Source organism: Chiloscyllium plagiosum, unplaced genomic scaffold, assembly GCF_037043375.1.
Source record: "Chiloscyllium plagiosum isolate Xiang-an unplaced genomic scaffold, Cpla_swu_hap1 HiC_scaffold_9, whole genome shotgun sequence".
In the NCBI taxonomy this organism is placed as follows: domain Eukaryota; kingdom Metazoa; phylum Chordata; class Chondrichthyes; order Orectolobiformes; family Hemiscylliidae; genus Chiloscyllium; species Chiloscyllium plagiosum.
This window is the reverse complement of record NW_028270147.1, coordinates 27020183-27032288: the sequence shown is the minus strand read 5'-3', so window position 1 is coordinate 27032288 and position 12106 is coordinate 27020183. Positions and strand designations below refer to the sequence as shown.

The following is a 12106-nucleotide window of genomic DNA, read 5'->3' as shown; positions in this document are numbered from 1 at the left end:
TTTAAATGTTCAAATCCCAAAATCTCTGAATAAAGAATATTTCCTCATCTCCCCTTCATTTGGGGATTTTAATTCTATGACCTCAATATGTTTCTTTTAATCTGCTCTCTCAGAATCTCTCATCATTTTGACAACCTCTATTATTCTTCTATTATCATTCATTATTCCAAGGAGAACAATCTTAACATTGCCAATATCTCCTCTGAACTGAAGATCCCTTAGGCCTGAAAAGGAATAACAGAATGTGACTAAAGTCCTTCTGCTATGACCTACACCACCACTTCTCCATGTCAGACTCCTGTAGGCAGCAGTTTCCTCATTAGGCCCAATAGATGTGAAGCTCGAAAAACCCAGCAGATCAGACAGCATCCAAGGAGCAGGAAAGTCAACATTTTGGGCCGAAAAGGATGAAGGGTTTCAGTTCAAAACATTGCCTTTCCTGCTCCTTGGACCTGCTGTGCTTTTCCAGCTTCATATCTATTGACTCTGGCTTCCAGGATCTGCAACCCTACTGTCTCATTCTCATTGGGACCATTGGTAGTTTATCATTAAGGGCAATAAGAATGGTGTTGGAGAGTGGGGAGGGGATTATCCTTTGACCTATTTGTCTTTTGCAATATCTTCTTCTGGAACAACATTCAAACAAAGTACAATGCTTATTAGTGACTGGGATGGGGGGAGGTGGGTTCCGCTGTATTGGACATGTGTTAGCCATGAATGCATGCATCATAGGATGGATACATGGCATTAGGACTGCTACTCATGTTAGAGATGAACACCAACACAGGCTGGTTGTCTCTTTCTGTGTTGCAATTTGCAAAAATATTATAATTCCATGAAGGATGAGGACTACCTTTCAAGGAGGAAGCATTATGATTGGAGATTTATCTGGAAGTGTAGGACAGGAGAATAAAAGTGGCTATACACCTGCTCTCCCACAGAAGCTGTAAAATAACAATGAGTGCTCCAAAGAATGACAACTCAGAAAACAAATACAAATGAAAACAATTCCCATGTGAAAACAAATATTCCATTCAAATATTAACATTCAAATATTCCAAACAAATATTAACATTATTGCTTTAAGGTGGCTGGATAAGTTAAACTCCATTTCATTGTGTTGGATTTCTGAATTTCTATTGATATTTTGATTGCATCCTGGGATTCAGTTTTATTCTCTATGAAATCCTGATGTCCAGTCTCAATTTTAACATAGGAAGAATTGCAATTTGCGATGCGAGCTTACCTTGACCAGCTTTGATTGTACCTATTATTTTTGCATCTGTATTGTAATGAAAAAGACTCATGCATGAATTCACAATGTTGTTACAATTAACTCAAAAGTTCCAAAGAAGAGTCACATTGGATTGAAATATTAACTCTGTTTGTCCCTCCAAAGATGCTGCCAGAACATCTCCAGAACTTTCTGTTTTCATATACAGTTTGATTGACAGCTCTGAACTCTAATAAAGGCTTTTGATGTGGGGCTGGTAATACATTTTGTTTGTTTTAATAAGGGAATAAGTACTTGAATGGAATATTTGTTTTCACATGGGATGAACCATTTGTAGGAATTTAAATGGGCAGCATGGGTCTTTACAAACAAGAGTGTTTTTGAAAAATAATAACATAATCAATAGAAGCCAATAGACACCTTATTCCACCTCAACGTATGTCCTTCGGATAACTGCATAATTGGCATGAAGGGTGTAAGATTACCGTGAATTGGCACTACCGTGATGGTGGTAGATTGAGGGGAATAGATTTTTCTGGATATTCTAAGTGATCATGGGGAATGGGTAAAATTGCAAAGATTGACAGAGGCAGAATGCAATCAAAACATCAATAGAAATTCAGAAATCCAACACAATGAAATGGAGTTTGACTTATCCAACTACCTTAAAGCAATAATGTTAAGCGTGGCCCATACTATAGGGAATTGTTTTTATTTGCATTTGTTTTCTGAGTTGTCATTCTTTGGAGCACTCATTGTTATTTTACAGCTTCTGTGGGAGAGCAGGTGTATAGCCACTTTTATTCTCCTGTCCTACACTTCCAGATAAATCTCCAATCATAATGTTTCCTCCTTGAAAGGTAGTCCTCATCCTTCATGGAATTATGATATTTTTGCAAATTGCAACACAGAAAGAGACAACCAGCCTGTGTTGGTGTTCATCTTTAACACAAGTAGCAGTCCCAATGCCATGTATCCATCCTATGATGCATGCATTCATGGCTAACACATGTCCAATACAGCGGAACCCACCTCCTCCCCATCCCAGTCACTAATAAGCATTGTACTTTGTTTGAATGTTGTTCCAGAAGAGGATACTGCAAAACACAAGTAGGTCACAGGATAACCCCCTTCAGATTTGTGAATAGGGGCATGAGGATGGCATGGGTTGTAATAGGTAGGGCATGATAGTGTGGCATGAGTGTTGAGGATTAAAGAGCTGTTTTTGTTTTTGTTTGCTTTCTTTTACAGCTGGGATGAGTTCTTAGAGCAAGAAAGAAGCAGCCCTTTGAACCAGCGAAACTCTGTGCCCAGAAGCACCTATGCCTGATTCTAAATTCTCACTGGGCTTAGTGAGTCTGATTTACAAATCAACATATCTCCAGAACAAAAATCCAAGTACATAGTAAACTTAATCTGGAATTTTCCTAAAGGTTTGGCCCATAGTCACTCCTCTCTCTGATTCCTTTTAATAAATACAGCATATTGGTGCTGAAGGCAAAGTATTCACACAAATCAATCCTGATTTTCAGCTGCTATCCTACCCAACTTAACAATCCATAATAAATTGATTATGCTTTCACTTTGTGATGTGCAACTATCATTCTGTTTTGCTTCCAATGTTTCTTCATTTATTTCTCTCTCTTGCTCAGCAACAAATTTTAATGCATCTTTTCTAGCATAGACAGTAGCCATAGCTTTCTTGTAAGTGAGAGTAAAGTGCCAGACATGCAGAAAGAAAAAACAGAAACTTGTCCATTTCATGAATTCAACACATTTCCAAAGTAAATGAAGTAGAGTAAATGAAGTACAGTTATTGATGTCCTACAGGAAATATGGCAGCCAATTTGTGCACAGCAAGTCCCCACAAAAAGCAATGAGATAATGACCAGGTACTCTGGCTAATTTAGTTAGCAATTGAACATTTGTTTGAATGCAGCAAGACTATTTTAATCTTGCAGTCTTGTGAAAGATCTTCAGAATCTGGAAGTGAATGTCCAAAACCGAGAGCTGAATTTTTTGGTGGGGATTGCCACAGAGAATCCTGCCTGCCCTTTGCTGGCTCGCCCCATTGGGATTTAATAGCCTTTAGGACCTACCTGGTGTGAGGTGGAAAGCACTCTGCAGATAAAAGCGCAGGCAGCTCTCTTGTCCCCGAAGACAAATCAAGGTCATGGCCATTGTTACACCAGGTCTCCTGAAGAAGAGGAGTCAGTCATCTGGAACAAGGCGGGTCTAGGGTCACACTGGGGAGGTTTGCTTGTCCCAAGCAGTGGAGTGAGGGCTGGAGTGAAATAAATGGGAGGGGATGGAGGAGGGAAGAGTGTATCGGATTAACACAAGAGGTGGGCCGCTAATAATCCCAGCTATTCACTAGGAGATTTAAGAAAAAGTGCTTTCTCATGACAGCATGGTTCTTTTGCCAAGCACCTTAAATCTTTGTTCTCCAATTGCGAACCCCTCTGTCAAAGGAAACAGCCATCTCCTCTGTTTATCCTCCCTCATGATCTTAAACCTTCAAATCCTTTCTCAACCTTCTTCAAGCTGAACAAGCCTGGCTTATCCAATCTATCCAAATAACTGGAGTTGTTTATTCTTGGAACTATTCTCATTTCTAATTTCTGTACCATCTCTAAGGCCTCTACATCATTCCTAAACTATGGTACTCAGAATTGAACACAAAACTCCAATTCAAACCAAGCTAGTGATTTATAAAGATGCATTATGACATCCTTGCCCTGTCCTCAATGCCTTAATTAATAAAACTCATACTCCTTTATGCACTTGTAACCATTTGTCAACCTGACTTGCCACCTTCAAAGGTTTGTGCATGTATGCGTCTGTTCCTGCATCTACATTAGAATAATACCCCTTATATTACCTCTCTTTGTTTAGCCTTTGCATCATTTAGCATTATATTTCATCTGCCAGTTCTCTTCTCCAGAAGCCTAAGGCCTGTTGAAGTACAGCACTCTGCTCCTCACATTTCACAAGACGTCTGTTTTATGTAACACATAAAAGTGTTGAACTTGTGCTCTGTGCATCCAAATCTAAGCCATAGAGTCACAGAGTGTTTGCAACATGGCAGAAGGTCCTTTGGCCCATTGCGTTAATGCTGGTCGCTAAGCATTTATCTATTCTAACCCCATTTTCCAACACTCGGCTCATAGCATTATATGCTACCATAATTCAAGTGTCCATCTAATGTCTTGAGTGTTCCTGCCTCTACCACCCATTTTGGCAGTGCTTTCTAGATAGCTACAACCCTCTGGGAGAAAAAAATATTTTCCTTAAATCCACTCTAAACCTCCTGCTCCTTTCCTTAAAACCGTGCCCTCAGTTATTGACCCCAAATTAAGGATAAAACTTCTCCCTATCTACCCTGTCAATGCTCCTCGTAACACTTTACACTTCAACCAGAATCCTCATAGATGAAACACTCCAGACAACTGCTTGGTGAATCTCTTCTGCACCCTCTCTAGTGCAATCACATTCTCCCTATAATACTGCAACCAGAACTGTACACAGTACTTCAGCTGTAGTCTAATTAACATGACATGTAGCTCCATCATAACCTTCTTACTCATGTCGCCAATTCCTTGACAAGAAGGCAAGTATCCCATATGTTTTCATAACCACCTTATCAACTGTACTGTTGCCTTCAAGGATCTGTGGATACATATAAAAAAAAAGAGCAAAACTAGGAATGAAGTAAATTGCCAGATCATCGGTTTTAGGTATTCATTGGAGAATACATTTGGCCAGGACACTGGAGGAAATCCACTGATTTTCTTTGAACTAGTGTCATACAATCATTTTAGTCCTCTCGAGATAGGGCTTCAATTTACCTTTGGCACAGTCAACAATATAAGTTTCCTCAGTGTTATACTGGAGAATAAGCACAGATTATGGTCTCAAGTCTCTGAAAACACACTTGGAATTTTCTGACTCAGGGATGAGAATGTAATCTGGATTTTAAATCCAATTGACTATCTCACCTCTGAAGCAAAAAATGGAAAGTTCAAGTAGTCTGAAGACTTGTATATGCAATGATTTGAGTTAAATATGAATTTTAGCTCATTTTCTCAATTCTAAATCGAGAACGTAATCATTGAAACATCAGAAACTCTTAGTGCAATTATTACCTTGCAACACTTCAGAAATTCTCATAGTGTCTAGGTTTCATTAGGGGTATGTTCTGAATATAAAACAGAAGAACTTTCAGTTTTTAATTTATTTCTGAACAATATACTAAGAAGCAATATAATTCAAATCTAATGTAAAAACAAAGTGTTATTTATTTTTTGAATTGTAACATCCTCTTGTGAGCTTGCAACATTAAAATAGTATTCTGAATGTATCATCATCCAGCTTTTTCAGCTGTTTTACCAAAAGCTTTGTTGCGATATTGCTCATCAGATGAAGTCAGTTTGTCGATATTACCTTTCTGGTCAGGATGGTAGTGGAGTAGGACACTCCAACTGGAGCTTATCCACTCCTTCAAATTATTTCCCTTTTCCTTCTCTCTTTTTCCCTCAGTTTTTCCATTTATTGGTGCTTTCCCTTGAAGTAGAGTGGGCTGGAAGTGTGGAGCCGAGCGGGCTGGAAGCCCGAGCAGAACGGTGATGGTCAGTAGGCTGGAGACCCGAGTGATATGGGGACAATCAGCTGACTGGAGGCCTGAGCACAGTGCTGATGGACAGCGGGCCGGACACCTGGGTGGAGTAGGGATGTACAGTAGGCTGGAGGCCTGAGCATAGAGCAAATGATCAGTGGGCTGGAGGCCTGAGCGGAGTGTGGACGGTCAGTGGGCTGGAGGCCTGAGTGTAGGGTGGATGGTCAGTAGGCTGGAGGCCTGAATGGAGTGGGGATGGTCAATCGGCTGGAGGCCTGAGCGTAGAGTGGATGGTCAGTGGGCTGGAGGCCTGAGCACAGTGTGGATGGTCAGTGGGCTGGAGGCCTGAGAGTAGAGTGGACGGTCAGTGGATTGGAGGCCTGAGCGCTGGGCGGATGGCCAACAGGCTGGACACCTGGGTGGAGTGGGACAGTTATTGGACTGGGATCAGTGCGTGCAGTCACGTGTGGAAGCCCCTGTGCTGATCTACTGCAGGCCATTTATAGAAAGACTATAATGCTTATCTTTTTGACTTTATTTCTCATTTTTCTAACTTATCCTATGAATAACTGGAAGTAATCTAACTTGGCTCCTTCTTTCTCCCTTTATCTCTCTACTCTGCACCTAGTACTTTGCACCTAAGGTGGCAGCGTATGTGCCGACATTGTAAACTTTTCCCTGTACCCCTGTACTTCTATACTTGAGTACATGTGACTGTAAAATATATTTTATTCCAATATAATATCATCATTGTATGTTAGTGTTGGAGGAAACTGGCTTTCAGCATTTATGGTAAACAAAGTAGACTTGCTCAAAGCAACACAAATCCTAGGAGACGGACCTGAACAGCAGCTGTACTGATTGGACTCTTCCTGGGTTTTGTGGGAATCCAACAGAATATCAGAATAAATTCAAGATCATCATTCTGAATTCTCTCATTTCCAATAAGATGGAGGTGATACTTCAATACTTAAACGGAGCATGTTACAGCATCCTATGGTTAGCTCAGTTCACCTGGTTTCTGCTGCAGAATGATGCCACCAGTGAGAGTTCAATTCCAATACTTGGAAGATCATTGTGAAGATCTTGCCTTCTCAACCTCAACCCTTGCCTGAGGCATGATGAACCTCAGGTTAAACTCACCACCAACTGTCTCTCTACCCCTGTGAGAAAGTGGGACTGTGGTGATGCTGTCTTTACTTTACCCCAACAGGACTTTAATTAGTGACTACATGAAGGAGCACTTTGTGAATCACTGAATATACATCAAGAGAAGTGTGCTTTCATTAGTACAGACCAAAACTGCATTCTGTACTACTGGTATAATCTCACGAAACTCCCTTATCCGATGCAGTAAGACTCTTTACAGTGAAGGCTAAGATTTGACTCTGACTCTAATTGTCCCAAATACGAACTTCGTTTTGTGTATTTCCATTTCAACCATCTGTCTGGTAGGATAAAGGTTTGTCCGTTGATGATCAACTCTGCTAAACTTCAACTGGTATGTTTAAGAACCTCATTCTATAGCAAGGCAAATTCTGCTGTGTATTCTGCAAAGGAAGAAGGATGAGGAAAATGCAGCTCTTTTGTCCAGCTGAGCTTTCCATTTCTATTTGACTCTTTTATTCCCCTTCCAAACAATCAGCCACCAGAGGTCACAGCGACCGTCACTTCAATATCTCAATATTTCATTTGTATATGTCCTTGTAGTGTGGATGTGGATGTTCAGTAGGTTGTCACGAATGGCTAACTCACTAAATAATTGGTCGTTGGGTCTACAACCATAATTTATCTGATGAAATATAAACAGAAAGTGCCAGATAAACTTTGCAGACCTGACAGCATCTTTGAAGAGAAAAGCAGAGTTAATGTTTTGAGTCCGATATGACTCTTCCTCTCTGTTGTGAAGAACAGTTTTTGGACTTGAAATCTTAACTGTCTTCAGATCATATATGTGACTGTCTATAAAGGTCTCAAAGTCAATGCATGTTAACATCTCACTCATCACAGTTTATGCTATGGAGAGTTTTAAGTTGTTAGAATATGTGCATCTTCTTCAATTCTTTGAAAGTCTCAGCAGGCTTTACATTCATAACTGTCACTTTAAAAATGTCCTTATTGTAGGTATGGTAATGCTTAATAAGCAAGAAATAAGCAGGGACAAGGCATGAGCTAATGGTAAATGGGCAAAAGATTGACTGGTGCTGAAGGAACATTATAATTTTGCAACTTTCTTACAATGCACAATTCTCCACCTTTGCTCTTTCTTTATGGAAAAATATTGTTCTGAAATGCAATAAACAGCCACTTATGAAATGACTGTGAATGAGTTTGTTTTGAAATATTATTTGAAGGAACTCAGTCAGCAAATCTTGTTAGACCAATGGCTAAAGAATCAGATAAGCTTGTCTTTGGTAACTTTCGGATCAGTGCTCATCTTTTTTGCACAGGAATAAAATCTTAGGTTGAATTGATGAAGCCTTTTTATCATGCCTTGTTTGTCAGTTATTCTGTCTAATCTTTTATCCTCCTTTTCTAAATACAGTTTCTCCTTGCTGGACCTAGCTCCGTGTGTGTAAATGGCTAATTGGTACCTTGCCCAATTCATATGTGAATTTGGGATTTGTATGGAAGATTATTTGCCCCTTGACTTTTTGGGAGCTAAGACCAGTTCAGTGCTCATCTGCTAAATGTGAGTACCTACACACTTCACCATGCAACTTGATAATTTGAATTCTGTACCCTGTTGTATTTTCTGAAATATACTGTTTTCCTAACATATTGAACTTTTCTTACAATATCAATTCTGCAGACTTTTAAACGGAGGGTAAATAAAAACTTACTCGGGAAAATAGTTGCACCTGCCATAGCTTGACTGGATCATCGCCAGCTTGTGTTTTCATTTTGGGCTTTGAGTCTCAGAAATAGGCCACACTAAACCACTCTCTACGGGGAAAGCATATTTCACGAGACATTAGAACACTTAAACTATCACCTGTCACACTAAATTTCATTTGCCAGAGTAAATCAGGCAGTCCACTGGAGGCCTGGTTTCATGCCTAAAGGGTTGACTTTAATCAACCTGAAAAATATTGTGTAATGAAATAATGGAATTCTTTAGAATGCATCCACTACAAGCTGCACAGATTTGGAGAATTTAAGAAAGATATTTAGTTTAACAAGGATCTTAACAATTTCCAACCTTCCACTGTATAATTTGTCACAAGTGTATAACCACGTATCAACCTATTCTTAAGATTTTTCAATTTTCTAATGATGTCTGGATGCTTTAACTTTGTCTATTAAAACAACAGTCTCACTAATCTTACATTTCTGTCATTACCAGCAAGGCTGGCATTTATTGTGCTGCCAAAATGAGTACCAGGCCACTTCAGAGTGTAGTGAAGAGTTCTGATGAAAAGTCATTAATCTGAAATCTTAACTCAGTATCCCTCTCTATAAATGATTCAAGGACTTTCCATTTTCCAGCATCTTTAATATTTTGCTTTAGTGTAAGAATCAACAACATAGGAGGACTGAAAAGACAATCAAGTGAATATCAACTACAAGGGCAAGCTAACAAGGACAAACTGACAATAAAAGTTTCTTTAAACATATCAAAGGAAAAGGAAGGTCAAAGTGAACATAGGCCCCTTAGAAAATGAATTGGGGAGATGGCTTTAGGGGGCAAGTAAATGGCAGAAGAGTTAAATAGATATTTTGCATGAATCCTTACTGTGGAAATAACTTCAAACATCCCATTAATACTAAAGGATATGGGGGAGGAATTAAATACCATCACCATCACTTGAGAAGTTGTTTTAGACAAAATAATGTGGCTAAAGGCAGATAGGTCCCCTGCCCTGATGGCTTACACCCTAGAATCTTAAAAGTGGTAACTGGAGAGGCAGTGGATGACTTGGTTGGAATTTCCCAACAATTGTTGCATTCTGGAGAAGTACCAGAAGACTGGAAAGGTGCCTATTCGAAAAGGGAGGGAGGCACAGGTAGGTAACTTCGGCAGATCAATCTAACATCTACTGTTGGAAAAGTACTGAAATTAATTATTAAGGAAGTAATAGCAAGACATTTGGAAAACCAAAATCTAATCAAGTAGAGTCAGCAAGGCCCTCATGAAAGGGGGAGATCATGACCGGCAAATTTATTGGAGATTGTCAAGGAAGTCTCAACCAGCAGATGTGTTTTAATTTTCAGAAGGTGTTCGACAACACACCTCACAAAAAGTTAAATCATAAGATAAGAGCTACGGTTTGCATTGATAGAGAATTGCCTAATGGGCAGGAAACAGCAAGCAGAAATAAGGGTTCTTTCTCAGGTTGGCAACCTGTGATCATTAGAGCTTCACAGGGATCAGTACTGGGATCACAACTATTTCCAATATATATTAATGACTTGGAGGAAGGAACTGAATGTGCTGTAGTCAAATTTGCAGAAGACAGAAAAGTAGCTGAAACGGCGGGTTATGAGAAGGATATAAACAGTTTACAGAGAGGTACTGAAAGGTTAAGTAAATGGACTAAAATTTGGCAAATGGAGTATAATGTGGGAAAATTTGAAATTGTTCATTTTAGAAAGGAATATTATTTAAATGGAGAATGTTTTAGTAAGCTGAAACATCTCCAATTTTAATGTCATCTTCAAATTTACGAACCATACCAATTTTGTCCCCTTATCTAAGAAAAGATGTTATGTAATTGGAGGCAGTTTCAAGAAGATTCACTAGAATTATTCCCAGTATGGAGGGATTGTCTTATGAACAAAGGCTGAACACGTTGGGACTCTACTCACTGGAGTTTAGACGAATGTGAGGTGATCTTATTGAAACATATAGGATCCTTAAGGGCCTTGACAGGGTAAATGCTGAATGGACATTTTGCCACATGGGAGAGACTAGGACCAGAGGGCATAGTCCCAGAATTAAGGGGTGCCAATTTAAGTCTGAGATGAGGAGGAATTTCTTCTCTCAGAATATTGTGAGTCTTTGGAATTGTGGGGAACAGTCCTCCATCTATTTAAAGCTGAGATAGATAGGTTCTTAATTAGCAGAGAAATCAAGGGATTTGGGGAAAGGGCAGGAATGTGGATGTGAGGAGTGTTGGGTCAGCCATGATCTTATTGAATGAAGGTATAGGCTCAAGGGGTCAAAAGGCCTACTCCTATTCCTATGGTCTTATGGCTTTAACCACATTAATACAGGATTGGAGTTCAGATATAGGTCAGACTTTGTAATGGTGATAGAATTCTTTCTGATACTTTAACCATGCTTTAAGTAGATGTCAAACAGTGTACAGGAAGTAGCGCAATTAACTAGTCATTAATCTCCCTTTGGTCTCAGAGAAAAATGTTTCAGGGACATTCCCATCATACAACTTTGATTTAGGAGATCACTCCATAAGGACATTTTCAAGAGGAAGTGTTTGGACCTTTTTACTCAATCCTGATAGAAGCTCCCAAACAAATAATAGGAGAAAGTGAGGACTGCAGATGCTGGTGATCAGAGCTGAAAATGTGTTGCTGGAAAAGCGCAGCAGGTCAGGCAGCATCCAAGGAGCAGGAGAATCGATGTTTCGGGCATGAGCCCTTCTTCAGGAATGAGGAAAGTGTGCCAAGCAGGCTAAGATAAAAGGTAGGGAGGAGGGACTTGGGGGAGGGGCGTTGGAAATGCGATAGGTGGAAGGAGGTTAAGGTGAGGGTGATAAGGTGAGGGTGATAGGCCGGAGTGAGGTGGGGGCAGAGAGGTCAGGAAGAAGATTGCAGGTTAGGAAAGTGGTGCTGAGTTCGAGGGTTGAGACTGAGACAAGGTGGGGGGAGGGGAAATGAGGAAACTGGAGAAATCTGAGTTCATTCCTTGTGATTGGAGGGTTCCTAGGAGGAAGATGAGGCGCTCTTCCTCCAGCTGTCGTGTTGCTATGGTCTGGCGATGGAGGAGTCCAAGGACCTGCATGTCCTTGGTGGAATTGGAGGGGGAGTTGAAGTGTTGAGCCATGGGGTGATTGGGTTGGTTGGTCCGGGTGTCCCAGAGGTGTTCTCTGAAACGTTCCGCAAACAAATAACAGGACCCTGGGGAGTGTTATCGAACAAAGAGACGTAGGGGTGCAGGAACATTGTTCCTTGGAACTAGCATCACGGGTAGACAGGGAAATAAAGAAGGACTGACTGTGTGGAGTTTGCACATTCTCCCCATATCTGCGTGGGTTTCCTCCGGGTGCTCCGGTTTCCTCCCACAGTCCAAAAAT

At 40.3% G+C, this 12106-nt stretch overlaps 1 long non-coding RNA gene across 1 annotated transcript in view; it reads left to right on the top strand.

Moving 5' to 3' along the window:
• Positions 1–12106, top strand: part of LOC148149107 (uncharacterized) — a 201980-nt gene that overhangs the window by 164638 nt on the left and 25236 nt on the right. The window contains exon 4 of the long non-coding RNA XR_015758123.1: positions 8395–8541. This is a non-coding gene — a long non-coding RNA (uncharacterized LOC148149107). The remainder of the gene's footprint in view (positions 1–8394; positions 8542–12106) is intronic.